Here is an 18744-nt window from a genome sequence, read left to right as displayed (position 1 = left end):
GGTATTAAATCTTCAATTATAAAATATTTTTTAAACAGACATAAAACCTTGTGTTTTATATGTTGTCTGGTTAGAAACATAATTGTTAAATGCATTTAATGTATTACTTTGACTTGAATTAAGTTTTGTTTTAGGAAATAAAATGTAAAATGTATACATTTTGTATAGGTATATATGGGTGCCCCATAACACCACAGATGTCATCGTGATTGATACTATAGCCCTTACATTTTTTTTGAAAAATGCATCTAATTCTAGTGGTTTACAGTCAGATAAAACATATTCCTCATTTGCGTCACAGTTGGAAATATAATATAGTGCATTATTGTACAGTAAATTCAGTGTTGACACCACAAAATCCCCATTTACATTTTATGATTATAATGAATAATTTAGCAGGTTAAACACATCATTTGGGTGACAATCACTGTTAAATGTTTGGTTTATAATATTAATGACTACTAGTTCAAATTAGAATTAATGTCTGTCATTTTGTTTTTAATCTTTTAAAAGACTTTAAATCAATAAAGTCTAAAATGTGCCCACGTTTATGTAAGATCAGTTTCAAGTGGCTGAATTTTGTTTTGATTTTTGTCATTTTTAAAAATTTACTTTTTAAGCATTAGATGGAAAATCGACAGTTTTCAAACCTCAATGGCATACTTCATAAACAAAGATTTAATGTTATCTCTCCTAGGTGCGCTGTAAAAACTACACACAGGTGAGCAGTGATACCTGTATTTTCCGCAGTGACGTCACTTTTGAGGTGGAGCGATCACATGGTACTGGCCGTCAACGCCATGTTTTGTAGAATATCAGGAAAAGCGAGACCGTTCAGCTACTAAACAGGTAGGAAGAAAGCTGGATATTTTGTTACTGTTGCTTGAGGCTTAGGTCTTCGGTTCTTCATAATGCGTACTTCCTTTAGATCTTTTTCAACTGGGCATTTAAGTGTGAAAGTAACTATTGACGATTGTTGGGTTCAGTTTTAAACATACAGTAGTAAATTTATGGAAGCGGACGTTATCTGAACTCGGTTACACTTACCTGGATTGTTTCGGCTCTGGTTTCGATTTGTGAGCTCGCGCGAGAGGCCGCTGTGGGTGTGGTATCGGTGAACTTAACGCGCAATATAAGTTTCAGTGTTTTTTTCCTGACAAAAGTTGTAAACGATTATGATAAATGTGGGACACACCTGTTTGCTAACCATACTATAGCCAAAGTTTTCATATGGTATCTTTTAAGTTAATCAAGTGCTTTAAATGTATTTAAATATACATTACGTACATTATTTATTTAATCGTTAATGACGTTTTTTGATAGTAAAGAAAAGTTGGTCTAAGAGTGTAATTGTCGCATGTGCCACTGAATTTAGGGATGGAAAGTATGAAAAGTTCACAAGATTTCATTGTACTTCATTAGAGTCGAGGCAGCAGGAAACAGGTTTTCCTCAGATCAGCACATTTCCTTTTCAAACCTGATCATAGTTAGACAAGTAATACGTTAATTCGTTGTCAAATCAGCTCAGTACACGTAAAAATACTTGCTTTTTTTAATACAACTTAGACGCTTTAATTTCACGTTGCGGTTGCCATAACTTATTTTTGTATGACGTTTATCATTTCGGCAGGTGATCTACCGAATAATACATTTAAAATAGACCTTTATGTTATATGTGAAGTTTTGCACAATTTTTGTTTCATTTCACAAGTTTTGCAATCTTTTTTTAATAGCGATAAAAGTAAATTCACATTTTGCTGTAGAAAAAAAAAATCATACCCTGGATCTTATAACGTGAGACATATGTATCAGCAATAAAAAGTATGTTTGTGTTTTTACTGATTATCAAACATGAGTTCTGACACAGAAATAACGTTAAGGTAAATGTAACACCAGTAGTATTAAGGACAATTTACTTCATAAAGCAGCTTGTTTTGAAAACATTATACGTATCCTGCAGTATACAACGTTACATTGGCATTAGTTTATTACATTGTCAATATTGTTTAACGTACGGAAAGACACCTTGGAGACCTAGATTAGACGTATTTCAAAATTTGGTTTAAAAAAACAGCTGGATAATAATACCATTTTAAAAAAAAAAACACATTTTAAGTCGTATTAAGCAGTTTTTCATTTGTGAGCTTCGTCTATTGTGGCGATTATTATCAACATGGAGGTGTGCAGTTTAATTGCCCAATAGTTGATTTTAAAGATCCTTTCAGAATACCAATATTTCAGTAGGGATACTGCCAAATGTACTTTAAAATATTGGAGGTTTTGTTGTTGTTGTTTCTGGCCATCACAGCGTCACATTTCTCATGGAGCCTGAATGTTGAAGTTATATTATTTTAGCCATCAAAACAGGAGAAAACCAACTACAAATATTTATTAAAAGAACTAACGGGTATCAAGCTACATAATAATTCAGCGTATAGTTCACCTTAAACTGGAAAAATCCTGCTGTTTTTCAAGACATTTTTATGCAGTTTGCAGTTATAGTGTAAGTGAAGAAATAAAAATACACAATTTATTCTTTCTTTGAGAGTCAGATGATGTGGCCAGTCAGTTGGTTGTGAGAATGAACATTAAGAATCTCATTTGGAAAAACTGAAAAGTCAATTTGATTGAGGGAGTTATAATATGGGTATTTAGGGTTAACACTGAATACTGTTTATAGTTCTGTTTCACTTATTTATTCTATGACTGTAATTGATTTTTTTAGACAGAGTAAATGCCTCTGCCTGTGTCCAGTCTTTATTGTTGATAAAGTATGCTTATTTGAAGTGTTTATTTGAAAAACAAAATTTTGTTTGGTTATCTCAGACCTTCCATATTGGCCACACATTCTTTACAACTTAGCTCAAGTACAGTTTGGCTTGAGAAGAAAAATTTGGTTACATTACCCTGTGAGTGATACTCATTATTATGCAATATGTGCTACTCATTATCATGCAACACAAGTATCTATTCATGCATAAGAATACACTTGAAAGTGTTTTTAAAGGTATGCTGCATCAACGTACATGAAAATAAGCCACATGTGATCGACTTCTGGAGTTGAAGACAGGACTGTTCACCAAATGAGGGAGAAAGGCAGATGTTCAAAAAGTTGGGGAAAAACTGAGATTCAGTTTGCAATTGTGAGGTCACTGATGTATGACATAATTACAGCAGTTGGTGCTGGTCTTACTATAGGACCCCTATTAGTCAGTTAATGTTTCCTAAATGTAAAAATTAATCTTATAACAGTGTCAGCAAATTGACAAAGTGACTGCTTGATTGAAATACCGGTAATTAGAACTGTCATTTTACAGAAGTTGCTAGGAAGGGTTTTAGTAAATCAGATAATGTACATGAAACTGTCCTGAATCAGTGTTTTTGATGTGGCTTTTATATTATGATGTTTAGATTATGATGGTTTTGGTTAATCCTTATTTTTAAATAAGATTCAGAATCCTTTGTTTGAGTCCTTGTCTGTGCACTTCATTTCTGGAATTAGCACTTTTTTCTCAGTTTATATTTTGGAATATTTCCTATGTTTCCTTTGTACACACATACCTATGACTTATCACCTCGCTATAAGAAAATCAAACTGATTTGTTTGTGTGAGCTCTTTGGAACATTACACTGTTCCATCTACACTGTTTGCATCTTGCTGTGCGTGTGTTTATTTTTTGATGCAACTTAAAGCTGAAAATAGTAGTAAAAGTTGTGCAGTATGATACCAGTCTATGGCATGAAGTGTGAAATTTTTAACAGATGTTTAGGCCACCTCAATTGGCTCTTCTTAATATGGAAAAGTAGTGAATCTGCTCCACGTTTTTCCCAGATTATAAAGATCCTCATTATGTCTCTCTAAAGGTTATGTCACATTAGACGACTTTTCCAGCGATTTTCAGTCTTGGCCTTCATTTGCAATATCTTAGCCAGGCAGTAGGTAGCACACTCCTGTAAAGCCAATTGTCTAATGTGATCTAATGATTGAAGCCAACTTGTCTGTGACTGGCTAAGATAAAATCAAACAGATTTGATCTGTTTTGTCAGAGGGGCAAGCTCTTTGCACAGGAGAGTTGAGAACCAATTACAGTTCAGCTGGCAGTACAGTGTATAGAATATACTGGTGAGGAATAAGGAGTAAGTATTTAGAACCTCACAAACAGAAGAGAGGCTAGTCTGTTGGATGTCTTGTCTTTTATGTACTAAAAAAGAATGGCACAAAGAAAAAAAAAGAGTGTGACTGCAGCTGACACACCACAGCTATTAACCCTTTATCCAATGCGGGTACAGCACTAATTCTGTCATTGTTTGATATCTCTTAATTTACACACCATAACAGGGAAAAAAAGAAATAGAGTGCAGGAATTGCTGCTTAACCCACTACATTTGTTAACACTTTATACTCGCCAGCTCTAACAGACAGCGTGCTTTTAGATGTCCCCAAAAAAAAAAAAAAAGGGACAAGCATGCCTGTGCTGGGTGATCTGCATTCAGTCAGTAAATGTGACATGGACTGTGATTTACAGTCATGTAATTTGACATGGTCCAGTGGCAACTTTAGTGATGGCAGTTGTCAAATCTGACTTACTGACAAAAAGTAGTGTAATGTGACATTGGCTTAAGTGAACAAAGTATCCTGTGCAGTCTTATTTTTTCCAATGTTTTTGTTGTGATCAGTTATTGATAGATTTTAATGATGGGACTGCATATTCACCAACATATTAAAAGCTTTGTTTGAAAACTGTTTACTTAAGACCACCTATTTGGTACTACTGTGATTGGTTAGTTTAATATATTACTGTAAGTTTTAAGAAGAGGTACTTAATTTTTCTATAGTGATGGGAAATTCACAAGTAATATATTTTTTGTATGACTCATTTCATTGAGTCATACAAACTGATTTTCGGTATTTGATATTTTAAAAACTGAATATATAAACAATATTAAAAATGTTTATGTCCTTTTTTACATTCAACAAATTAGTCAAACAAAACTAAACCTTATAAAAATATTATTCTAATTTTTAGCAATTATTTGCTTTCTCCTTTACTTTAGTGCACACTTCTTTATGGCTCACTGATTGTACTGTGCATGTCTTATTATCTGATTCTTTTAAGTTTCAACTGAATCATTACTTGAGAACCATGTTGCATTACTTTCGTACACTTGTGATTCTGTAACATACAGTAACTTATCTTAATTAAGCATCTTAAATAAGTTGTCATGCTTTGTGTACTGAGACAGGCATCATATGAATTATGATCATGTTAAATATAATTACTTATGTATTGTAAGTGCCACACGGGATTGACACACATCCCATCCTGGAGAGGGGATGGTTCCTTGCCCAGACATTAGGTGGCAGCGGTTCTGGATATCGTTGCCCAGTCAGAAACCAGCAGGGAATGCTGGGAATTGTAGCCTGGTGCTGCAAAATGGTGCTGTAGGGAGAGACAGTCCCTGTTATTCGTAACTTCTGTATGATCCTTGAGTGCTTCCACTGGACCATAACTCTAGTACAGGAAGTATTCCTGCGTCCTTAATAAAAGGGACTGCACTGCCTTGTCCAGGCAAGTTGGAGCTGGGAGGAAGGAATGCAACACTCGACTGGAGGATAGCAGTGTAGTAGAAAGAGGAGAAGAGACCACTTGGTTTTGTGTTTGTGTATACGAGGTATTTGTAATGAACATCCTTTATTTGATCCTGGAACTGTGTTGGTGTGTTCGTGTTTGGGGCTTACTGACGCCCTGTAGCCTTCATAATATGCATACATATATGTAATTATTGAATTCTATATTTGCATTGTGATTCCCCTGGACTTTGTGTATGCGCCAGTGTCAATTCCTAAAAAAAAAAAAAAGGTATCAAACATATCGGGTTAATCAAATGTAATTTACCTAAATGGGAGGTTCAGCAGATTCAATTCAATAAAGTGATTTAAAATGTCCATCACTATTTTTCTGATGCTGATTCTTTCTCCTTAGCAAACCATTATTTACTGTGAAAGAACCTAAAAGATTCAGAATTATTAATTTTGTAGAGTTGTCTTTCACATAAGAAGTTTCCACATATGGTCATGAGGAGATGAATGCATTTATGATGTAGGGTGAGCGACAGAGTTGTCAGTTTTTTGGAAACAACCCACCATAACTCAGCTTACACAGTTACTTAAAACCTGCAGCATCCCTGGGGTTGATAAATTTACTCTCTCAAGTTTTCTTTCTCACAAAGAAAAGATGTAGAAATTACCAGGAACAGTTTGTACTTTTACCATAAAAGGGATTTTCCATATTTAAATCATCTATCTTTATGCTAATATACAGTTCTCTGCCAAAAAAAGTACACCAGAGTATGTAGGAGAATTCCAGAAAAATTGCATAATACTGCATATGCCAAACCTTGCAAACCTTTTTCCTTGGGTGCATACTAATCTATATAATAAAAGCCCAGCGCGGTGTCCGTGTCCATGTCCGGGTCCGCGTTCCTTTTGGCTGTATAGTCCGTCCCCTATCAGAATTCCTGCTTACCCCCCTCCGTTCTTTCTCCTTTTATTTTATTTTTCCTGTTCCCGAAAATCTTTTCAAAACAAATGTAAGACAGAGCGTCACATTAATGTCTTCTCCCCTCTGCCTATTAAATAATCAATAAAATGAAATAAAAATCACAAAAGAAACAGAAATCACAACCTACCCTTACAGCATCCACCGCGCTTCTGGCATTACAGCCAAACACGTGGTGTATGCAGGTTATGAGGTGTGACGCTAATTAACACCCATACTACAACAGATTATATTATTGATATACTATTAACTATTTACAGGGATCAACTCTTTTGGGGAAGTTCATAACAAAGCAAAAAAAAAATTAAACTATAAATAACATGTGAACTTGAGTATTTTGAGCCCTGCGTCTGAGACGGATGGTTCCCCTGGTCACCAATTCGTGTGTTTCACAATGCCCACTATGCCTTTCCGTCTTCAGCTACCCATGTGCACTTGTACGGAGGAGACCTTACGGAACAATGCCATAACGAAACGCAACTAAACCTGCTGCTGCGAGAGGACACATTACAGCGAGATCACGAAGCAAAGAGGCAAAGGCGTGACAGTCGCTCGCAAGAAACGGACACTCAGCATTCACACAGATTAGCTCAACGATGCGTCTCTGCCGCACAACGAAAGGCAACTGAAACCCCTACAGAGAGAGAAGACAGATTACGCCGTGATTGCGAAAGAAAGAGGCAAAAGCGTGCCAATGAGACACCCGACGATAGGTCCTTACGATTAAGTCCTTCAACTGTTGTCATCCAACTCGCAGCGTAGCGCGCGCGCCAAGTTGCTAGTTAAAAATAATCAGTCTGGGCTGAATGGATGTTTATTTTAAGTTACATCAACTTGATACAACTGTATTTTGGGGAAAATGGACAAACCAGATTTAATGTTTAAAAAAACAACCAAAATTGTAGCCGTACTGTCTGGAGGAGAAGGAATGATTGTCTTTGTGATGTTGAAAATGTAAACAGGTTTCGTTTGTGTTCAGCTAAGAGTTACACTAACTGGATGCACTGTATTTTGTTCCTTCACAGTACTGTGATTTACTTTATACATTCATTAAGTTATTTACTAAAATGCATTGTGTTTAACAGCAAAATACTGTGATTAACTAATAAAACAGTGCATCTCCTGTGAAAATTACCTGTAAAATGGTTACGATTTTCTTACAGTGCAGGCTTTGATATTTGTTAAAATGAAAGCTAGTAGCTGAATAGGAGAGGTCAGTTGTTGAATTTGGTGTATTACTTCTACTTTTTAAGGAACTTCAATATTCAATTTTTGTACCATTTCTTTGAGTCACAAATGTGCTTTTGAGAAGTAAACAAATCAGTAAATAAACTGACCTTGACATGGCTCTTATACAATTTCTTGTATTAGGAATGTGTTAGTGTTCGCATACCCTTTGGGGTCAGAGCGCAGAGTCAGACATTGTACAGCACCCTTGGAACAATTGAAGGTTAAGGACCTTGCTCAAGGGCCCAGCAGAGTAGGATCTCTTTTGGCAGTGATGGGATTCGAACCAGCAACCTTCGGGATACCAGCGCAGATTCTTAGCCTCAGAGCCACCACTTTGCCCTATTTCCAATCACATAAACTATACACTGCATTTGCTGAAGTACATTTCAGTCTTTGTTGGTTAAAAATATTTTAACTTTACTAATGTAGTACTTTTAAAATTATTTAAATCAAATTGTGAGTTGGAGAGCTGGCCTTTTTAAATTTAATATAAATTCAGCTGTAAAGTGGACAATGCACAACTCAAATGTTGATTAGCCCTTTATTTTAGTTTCCGTCTAATTTAATAAAATATTTCCAAATTCATTTGTTCCTATATAACTGGTTAGTGGAACCCACAGTAGTATGTCCATCCATCCATCCATTTTCCAACCTGCTGAATCCGAACACAGGGTCACGGGGGTCTGCTGAAGCCAATCCCAGCCAACACAGGGCACAAGGTAGGAACCTATCCCGGGCAGGGTGCCAACCCACCGCAGACAGCAGTATGTGTCTTGCACAATTCTATTTTGTCATCAGGTTTTGTGTTTTAAAAATGTCACTGGAAAAAAGCTTTTTTTATGTACTCTGGGAATTTTCAGAGTTAGTATTTTATCGTGTATTTTAACTGAAATATGTCTCTAGGATATTAGAATTTGGCAAAATAAGCAGTTTATGATACTGAAGTTTCACATTAAATTAAAGACTGATGGTAAAGATGAAAATGTTTATATTTGTTTATTCTTACAAGTACACTTTTTCTTTTTTTAGTCTTAATCATTTGTGTACAGAATATACTGCAGAGCGTTACATAATGCTGAATGTTGGTTGGCACTATGAACTTATACTGATGTACAGGTTGCCTTGGCTTTTTAAAAAAAAAAAACAAAAAAAAAGTAACTTTATTAAAATGCAGTACAGTACAGTATAATCAGTTCATATTTATTGTTATGTAGAAAGCACAATGAAACTCTTACTGTATGTGCACGTTTTAGATCACACCCTACGCTACCACTCAGTGTGTAGACTGTAAAATAATAACAAAAGAATATAATAGGCAAAAACTAAGTGGAGTTTAGGAAATAAATCATGATTTCAGTGTGCATCTGCCTATTTCTTTATGTGATTCAATGCGTGTGCTGTAATTGCCTATTAACAAATATGGTTTGAGTACATATTGCACAAGAAACTTGTGCAATTTGAGTATGCACGTCCTACTAGTACTGGAAAACATTTTGCATTACAGCCAATGCATTAAAATCTGATGATTTCTGGATATACTGACAGCTGTGTAGCTACAGTACACCCTCAAAATTCACGGGGGTTACATTCCTAGAGCACCTGCAAATTGTGAAAAAGCACAAATTTTGGTTATGGTTAAAAAATTGCCTATTTTTATAGTTTAAACCCTAAATATGCCCCCAACACACTTTAATTTCAAACTAAGCTTAATACATTACCTAAAAATAAAGAATGTAAAGGTAAACCTGTATACTGTACTGCTATGTCTCCCGCAGTGCTAGAATGTAAAATACCGATGTTACTGCTATATTTACTGTAATTCATGCAAGTGCATTTTCATTGCCAGAAGCCTTAGAAGGTTCAGGGCGTTTAGGCGTTATCTTGGGGCTTTAACCCTTAAACTGCCACATACTTGAGGGTTAATGCATCCCTGGATGCCAAATATTTTTTTGTTGCACTTTTTAAGTAAACATCACAATTCACAAAGAAAAGTGAAATTTTAATGTAAAACATTTTTTTTTTCATGCAAAGAGCATCACAATTACTGCAACACTGAACATTTTACACACTACTAATGAACTGTAAAAACTATTTACAAAAACTACTGGAACAATATGTACAAGGTGCAACTGACGCAATGGATGAAATTCAGTAATCACTGAGTCAACTGTGCTTGAACTGGCTGCACGCAGCCACACAGGTAAGCGCTGATGCTTGCAGGCTAGACTAGTGCAGCGGCTCAATTCTAGGGACAGTGAGGCTGCAGGATGTCACACTTGGGTCACAGAACTGCACAGAAACACAGGAGATTGTAGAGACAGGAATTTTATTCAATCACTTCAAACAAACATGTTTCTTTCAGAAGTAAAACGAGCTCAGCATGCAGTTAGTTCTCGATTAAAGAATAGACAAACATCATAGGGGAGCACAACAGGAGCGGGACCCCAACAGGAGCAGAGGATTTCTGAGGGAGGTTTCAGCAGCAAGGAGAAATGAATAACGCTGTAGTGGTCTGGTGCTGCTAAGATTCACACCATCGAGAAGACGGTGATGTGTTTATTTTTATGGTGGAGATTCCAGGGATGCACCCAGCCTTGGCCTGACCCACGTGCACTCACAAACGGAGACAAAAACAAAGCAAACTGGTAATCAAACAGCAAATAAAGAATGTAATGAAAATAAATGAAAACAATGATACCACCCCGTTCCCCTTACGGCAATTACACATTAAATACAACAAAGCAAAAACAAAACACACACAGTAAATCTTGAAAAACAGCAGCGGATGAAATGTAATGATGGAAATAGATAGTCAAAGATCTGCACATTGAATGGGAATGTAAAGATAGTCCTACCACTAGTTCCTGAAATGGTGAAGACAGGTTCAGGAGCGCTCCTTTCTTTGCAGGATGGCCATGAATCCATTTACAGTCCTCATGTACATAGGCAGATGGCAGACAATCCAGGCGTCAACCACAAAACAATCCACAAAACGAATAAGTACAGGTAACCCAACAGAAGGCAGATAGACAGGAACTTGAAACACAAATTACAAATACTTTTTCTTTTTTTTTTTTTTTTTGCTTTTGGCCCCCTTTTTAAAAGCCACACTGAGATCCTTTGACCCAAACAGCCTCAGCAGAAGACCAATTTAGAGCCACTGCTGGGAGTTGCAGTTTCAAATTCTGTTGGCTACTTTCTCCATCCCAAGCCAAGTTTTCCTCTACAGTTGCTTCCTGTTCTCTCTACAGTACAGTATTGCCACGAAAAAAGCCATAAAAATAGCAGAGGATATTTGCGGTTTCTGCTAACAATTATTAGATAGGTTCTAAGGAAAATTTGTGAATGACTGAGGCCGCGAACTCTGAAGCGAGACTTCGCGGGGTCAACTGTACTGTATATCCAATCAGTACACTTTTGTACTAGGGTTGCTCCAATCATGTTTTTTAAGGCTGATACTGTGCACCAATTTCATGTTATCTGATTGCCCGATTCTGTTTTGTTTTTTTTGTTTTTTTGTTTGTCCTTTAAATTTTTTTTTACAATAATCTCTTCCATAACCGTACAAATAGTTTTTTTTGTCCTATGTTAAAGTGTATTTTTATAATTAAACTATAGACCAGAGTTGTTAACTGTTCATTTTTTATTAACAAAATGAAATTCTGGCTTATTGATCAGTGAACATAAAATACTAAAATAAATAACATTTCCTTAAAATACATACTTAAATAAAATATGTGCAAGAATAAGTATCCATAATATATATGTCATAAAAGAAAATACTTCTAACGATTACAAGCTGTAATATTCTTTAGTTTTTTTTGTAATGTTCCTGTCTGAAGCAAGGCTTAATTAAAAACAGTACTTTTCACCATTTCTTTAACAAAATGTATTTTCACACAATCAGTTAATTTATATTGGCAGTTACATGCTGCTTAAATGTAAATTTACTTAAACATTTTAATTATTTTAAATCATTAGTTGCACTACAGCTTTTTGCTTCTAAAATATACATTTGCACTATTTATACACTTTTTTTTTTTTTCTTCTTCAGTGTATCAACTAGACATTCATAATTCTTGAGGTGTAATTATAAAATATGGATTACCATTAGCAATTTCAAATTCATCTTAATCTTTTCTTTTTCCAATAAAAAGTGTAAGCTGCTGCATTTGAAACAGGCATATTATACAATCTCAATCAGTGCCCATTTTAATATAAAGGACAAAATTAAAGACTGAATTCCTTAAAGTGCCTTTTCTTGCTGTTTGTCTAGTTTTACAGGATGACTTCTCCAATTACTTTTTTTTCAGTTATTACTCCACTTTCTTTAACATAAAGGCTAATATACCAATGCCTCTAGCTCACTGGTAAAACAAGCTTCACTCACTGCTCTTTGTTTACCCTACAGGAAGTCTGCACTAGCTCAACTCCAATCATACATTATCTACAGGAGCACTACAGCTAAATAACTTTAAAGCTTTGAAAAGCAGGGGTTGAAAATATCAGATTTTGTGATTGGGCTTTTTACAGATCACTGATTGAGTCTTTTTTTCAGTGAAAATCAGTATTTAGATCAGCAGCAGATTGATCTGAGCATCCATGTTTTCTACAGAGCATCATTTTCTACAAGCCATGGCAAAATGTAACCCTTGAAGGCACGGGACTGCTGAGACAAAAGTAGTATAATATGTAGATAAAGCTAGTGAAATATGTTGACTTGATTTGGATGCATCTTTGAAATATGCAGATGCAAGCAGGACAGAAAATGTATCTTTACCTTAAGTAAATAGCTCCAAGAATCTGTGATAAAGTATATTACTTCCAGTTTGCATTTGTTGTCACTAACATGCCTTAGAAACTTGTAAAGGCATGTATTCTAAATTGAAGACCTTTGTTGCTTCAAAGTGGTTGTGCTGGATAAGGGCTCATTTATACTTCACTCTCAGAACGCGTACGCGCCCGCATCATGGCTGCCACGTGTTCCCAGCGTTCATTTCACGCGTCCTCTGAGCAGGTCCTCAGAAATTAACGTGACGCATGCGCGAGTTGCAGTACCAGCAAAAGTTGGGGCAGTGTGCTAAAAAGTCGGAACGTGACATCAGAGTCTCTGTTTACTATCTACATGTGACAGCAAGCCTCTATGGAGATCCTTCGGGGATCGATGTGCGCACTTTGCTGTTTGATGAATGGCTCAAATACAGTCTATACATTATGTTGCCGATGTGAAGTTGCAAAAAAAAAAGTCGGCACAAAAGATGGTATGTGAGACTTTTAAAATGTATCGTGTCATTTATATATGTCTTTTTTACTTTTTAATTTTTGCAACTTAACAACAGCAACATAATGTATAGCGTTATATTTGAGCCACTGAGAAAAAAATAAAGGACACGGTGAAAACGTGTACTTTGTGATTAAAGTGGAAATTTCGGCTTTAATCTCAAAATTTCCACTTTAACCTCGTAGTTTACTTTATCATTAAAGCAGACGGTCTTAAGCGTCATCCCAGTTTTTAATGCTACAAGCTTATTGGACCTGACAGCAGGTAAAGTAAAACAATAAAAAATAGATGGCACAAAAGATGGTATGTGAGAATTTTAAAATGTATCGTGTCATTACGATCGGGAATATACGACGCTTGAATATAAAAGCACCACGAATGTATCTGTATGTCGGCATTTTGCTTCAGCAGCGGAAAGCAGCAATAGATGGCCAAACAGAACAAATTAAATGTATGATATTCCAACTCTCTGCACATTTAGAATCTTTAGAGTTATACTTGATATCACTTTCATGATGAAATGCATTAAAATGTGTATGTTACATTTTACATATAATTTTGTTTAAATAATGAATACGGTTAATAAATACACACATGGGGGAATAATTACACACATGGGGGTGTCACGATGGCGGGCGATAGCACTGCTGTCTCAAGCAGGGAGTTATGTTGCTGGTATTCCACACTGTGCTCCGGTTTCCTTCCAAAGATATGCAGATTTGGGGATTTGGTGCCACTAAAATGACGCTAGTGTATGTGTGTGCTTGTATTCACCTTGCGATGAGCTGAGGCCTCGTCAAGGGACTGTTTCTCACTCGTGCCCAATGCTTCCTGGAATGGACACATACATCCCTGGATTTATGGATTTAATCAATAAACATCCTTTTCAGAGATATTGCGGTAAGGTGTTATCGGAATTTAATAGGTGTTCTAGGCAATTCACAACACAGAGAAGCCGAACATGTTCTCACCACGATAATATCTCGCACTGCCACCTGGTGGATTCCTCCAGATTTACGTAAAGAACGCGTGCAAGTATAAACACTACAACGCTTGCGTAGCAGGAGCGTCCGCTGCAGCATGCGTCACGTCGTGTGAAGTATAACTCCGGCCTAAGTTTTAAGGCTTTTGATTTCACATTCCGTTCACCTCCATTTTAAAATGCAAGCATAGACTAGGTTTTTTTAATACAAAAATATATATTATAATATCTTGTGGCAAATGAATATGTACAGAACCGTGATTGTGAAAAAAAATAACTTTTAGTTGGTAAAGGCCAAACCTATTCTTTAAATCAAGATCAAATTCTTTGTGTAAGGCAAGGCCATGCTCAAAATGCTGTCAATGAAAGAGAAGCTGGGTAGATGTATTGCTTTTTTGCAACCAATGTGTTATTGCGTCTCTTCAGACTTTTCAGTTAAAGTAGTTGTGAACAAATCACAGCATATACCCTTTAGACTCTTCCAATGAACATCCAGCTGTGCATCTTGCTTTTGTGTACACAACGTGTTAGACTGATACTGTTGAAGTCAGCACATTGTTAGTAATGGTGAGTTTTTACATTCATGGTAAGGTTTTAAAGTTTATATTCTGAAGTTTCCAAGCAATAGACTTGTACTAGTTCATTGCAACAACAGGGTTGATTTCTGCCTTGTACCTGATATAGCCAAGATAATCTATTACCCCTTCCTCCCTCCACCTTGAATTGGACTATATTGATTTTGAAATATTATATTGTTCCATTTCTGTAATTAAAAAAAGTTTTTTTGAAAATTAAATGGTTTGTGACTTTGTACAAAATTGGCTAAAATACTTGCCACACACCTTTTAGTATATACATTCACACATCCTCTTCAATCACCCAATATTAATCGATTGATTCAGTTTTGGCTCCTCTGAAACAATGTGTTAAATTTTTGGGTAATATTGAATTTTTTTTCATTTATACAGTTTTGGAATGTGCTTTCATGAAGAATCCTATTCATGTTTTGTAAAGAAGTTTTCCCTGCATTAATATATATATACAGTGTATATATATATATTTTTTGTCTCTTTAAATAGACTGTGTTTTCTTGAGTTTTTGTTCATGTTTAAGAAACCATATGCAGTATAAGGTCAGGCTTAGGATCCCGACATAGTGCAGCACACGACGTATCCACAATAAGTATGTTCAATGTGGAAGGATGTCCTTTCATATGCAAGCACTTGCTGTGCATTTTGTGAGCATGCTTTTCTGCAGCTCATCAAATGCATCTTTGTCTGTTTTTTGCAGCACATGGGATTTAGTCCCCTAATCCTCCACTGATTCGTTTGCGTGAGTAAAGATCCCTGAGCAATGCCATCGGAAGTCATGTACTCCTGGTAGTGCCACCTGTGGTGGCAAGGTCAAAGGTGATGTCCTGACTAAGGCTGACTTAACCAGTACAATGCATCCTTCCCCCCCGTCCCACCAAGGGTCCATCCAAAGGTGGTGCAACTTCCTGCTGTACCTTGTCGCCTTGCATTTGGCATGCCACGTGAATTCCCAACAGGAAGTGAAGCAGTGTGACTGAGGATTGCGCACCCTCATTACCACTGATATCATCTCTTTTGTGGAGGCTCTTCCTTTCTCTTCTCTTTCCTCATCCTTACTCCTGCATCAAAGTCCTACAGCAGTGGGCAGCAGATGAAGAGAATTATGATTGGGTGATGGTGTTGGGCAGAGCAGTTTCGAAAACTTTTCTATTGAACCAAATGAATCTAGCAAATCCTTCAGTCCTCAAGAAGATTCCCACACTCCCCCAGGTTCCTGAACCAGGTGAGTGTCTCAACTCTCCACAAAGTCCAAGCTGCCATCCAAGCCCTAAAGAACATGAATGCTCCTGGTGAAGACATTATACCTGCCAAAATATATAAATATGGGGGACTTGATTTTTTTGTCAAGTTGACAGATTTCTTCACTCTGTGTTGGAAGCTTGGCAAAATTCCCGACTTATGCAAACATACAACCATTGTTGCCGCCTACAAGGGAAACCTACTACCATCATTGCCATCTACAAGAAGAAGTGGGACAGATTGGACTTTGGCAACAGCTGTAGTATTTCACAGCAGGATGTTGCTGGAAAAGTCCTTGGTTATGTCATTCTTCCCTGGCTACTTCACCCAGTTGCACACAGAATACAGCCGGAGTTGTAAGATGGCTTTCGTCACAAACACAACACAATTGACATAATCTTTTAGGAGCTGGTCATCCAACAAATCCTAGAGAGGTTCAGGAATACCAGGAAGATATCAGCTTTGCCTTCATTGACCTGTGGAAAGCATCTGATACCATCAACCATGAGATGCTTTGGGAATTAATCTGTAAGTTTTGATGTCCCCTGAAATTTCTCACTATGCTTCATCTCTTCCATGACAGAATGAGGGTGAAGGTACTTGTTTGTCGGGAAACATCTGTGCCCTTCGAAATCACTGTTAGCATCAACCATTGCTGTGTCCTGACTCCTTTTCGTTTCAACATTTAACTTGTCACAGTTCCTCTTCTCTCCAGAAATGTGTTGGACACCACTGATGTTGTGCGGATCCAGTACCTACTGTATGGCAATATGTTCAACCTCCAAAGATTGTCAGCCCACTTGAAAACCTCCTCAACAATTATCCATAAGCTCCAGTATGCTGCTGATCTTGCCGGCGTAGCTGTTCATCCGAAAAGCCTTGAGAGGATTGTTGAATCCTTACAGGAGATTGGCACCTCCACAATACTAACCTTGTAGACTGCCCTACAGTGCGCAGATCTCTCCAATGGGTATCAAGACTGGCAACAAGATACTGGGGAAAACGTAATCCTTCCCCTACCTCAGAAACATATCTAGCTATGCCTCTGTGACTGAGATGACTGCAAACCACATCTGACTAGTATCCTCTGCATTTGGCTGCCGACACAAATATGTCCTCTCTAACCGATATCACTGCAGGGCAACCAAGGTTGTGGTATCTCACACAGTATATATACGGTCTCCTTGAATCCCAAGCAAAGTAATTTGTCAAAATTTACATAAAGAAGATGTAGTTCATCATTTCCTAAGATGCATGTGACAATACATTCTTTTTAAATAGGTTTACCTCAGTGTTAGCTGTCCAGTGTTCATTTTATAAACAGAAAGAAAAATTCAAAGACAAAGGCCCAGCTGTGGAAATGAGTGTTCCCTCCAGATGGAATGGAGAGGCACATTAAGTATGAAATTAATATAGAAGACTGTCTACAGTCTTTTAAAATACATTTTGAATAATTTTAGCTATACAGTGTTTATTTTGTCAGCAGCTTACAGGGGCACACATCTCTACAGCAAAGGCTCAGCTGTGGAAATAACTGTCCCCTCTGTGGAAAGGAATGGAGGGGCACAGTAGATATTAATGTTAGATAGAAGACTGCCTGAAAAGGTTATTAAAGACACTGTGCACTAATTTCACTACCCAGTGTTCATTTTGCAAGTGGGTACAGCAGGTAAAAAAATTATCATTGAATACTTTCTACAAGTTTTTTTTTTTAACATTTGATCAGTTCTTTTAGCTATAATATGCCAATAATATATAGGAAATGAGTCTTATAGAATAATGCTGTGAAAATAAGATCCTCCCCCAATTCAAAGTGGTGGTTATTACAGGCAAGGGAATTTCTTAGTTTTGATAGAACTTAAACTGTTACATTCACACAGTTTTAATCACTCATATGACACAGGTGAAATTTGAGTTCCACAACAACACCTTTCTCATGAAAATAATTTTTTTCTTGTCTTCTTTTTTCACCTGGAAAAAAAACTACCCGAGTAAATGTTTATGATAAGGGCACCACGTATGATATGAAAGTAGATTAGTAGATTTGTTTTCCTGATTTCTTTTTTAAATATCTTTGTTCTTGGGTGTCAACTAATTATTTACCAATTGTAATCATTAATCTATACTAATAAAGGCAAAGCCCTCACTCACTCACTGACTCATCACTAATTCTCCAACTTCCCGTGTGGGTGGAAGGCTGAAATTTGGCAGGTTCATTCCTTACAGCTTCCTTACAAAAGTTGGGCAGGTTTTATATCGAAATTCTACGCGTAATGGTCATAACTGGAAGCTGTTTTCTCCATTTACTGTAATGGAGATGAGCTTGAACGCCGTGGGGCGGAGTTTAGTGTGACATCATCACGCCTCCCGTAATCCGCAGTACATAGAAAACCAGGAAGACCTCAAAAGCGCTGAAGAAAACATGCATTATATAATTGAGAAGGCAGCGAAACAATAAGAAGCGAGCGAGTGACATATACAACCATATTCATGAGTTCTGCTACTTGGAAACAAAGCACGATGTAAACCTACACTTTAAATTAAGTTCATAGACAGGCTGCGCTGGCGTTTGTAATTTAGTGCCTGCCCATATAAGGCCGTCCGTCAGCGGCAATCCAATAGCAAACTCCACTAAATATTCACGGGTGAAGGACTGTGTTTATGGAGAGGAAGATGAGATGGTCAGGGTGGTGTTTGACACAAACTCAGCGAAACTGCGAGAGAAAGTTTTAAGTGCCAGGACTAAGGTAACATTAAATACAGCCATGGACATAGCGAGATGGCACCAGCACAGCTGGGAACCTTGATGCATGTACACGGCGGCTCCGTGAACTGGCGCAGTGCACAGATAAAAGCAAC

General features: G+C 37.0%; 1 long non-coding RNA gene across 1 annotated transcript in view; it reads left to right on the top strand.

The window, feature by feature from the left end:
- The first annotated feature begins 764 nt into the window (after positions 1–764).
- The window catches only part of LOC120522456, a 40571-nt gene continuing 22591 nt past the window's right edge, over positions 765–18744 (top strand). The window contains exon 1 of the long non-coding RNA XR_005632388.1: positions 765–849. This is a non-coding gene — a long non-coding RNA (uncharacterized LOC120522456). The remainder of the gene's footprint in view (positions 850–18744) is intronic.

The sequence above is a fragment of the Polypterus senegalus genome, unplaced genomic scaffold (assembly GCF_016835505.1).
Source record: "Polypterus senegalus isolate Bchr_013 unplaced genomic scaffold, ASM1683550v1 scaffold_4469, whole genome shotgun sequence".
In the NCBI taxonomy this organism is placed as follows: Eukaryota; Metazoa; Chordata; class Cladistia; order Polypteriformes; family Polypteridae; genus Polypterus; species Polypterus senegalus.
The sequence above is the reverse complement of the archived record's forward strand: the minus strand, read 5'-3'. Positions and strand labels throughout refer to the sequence as shown.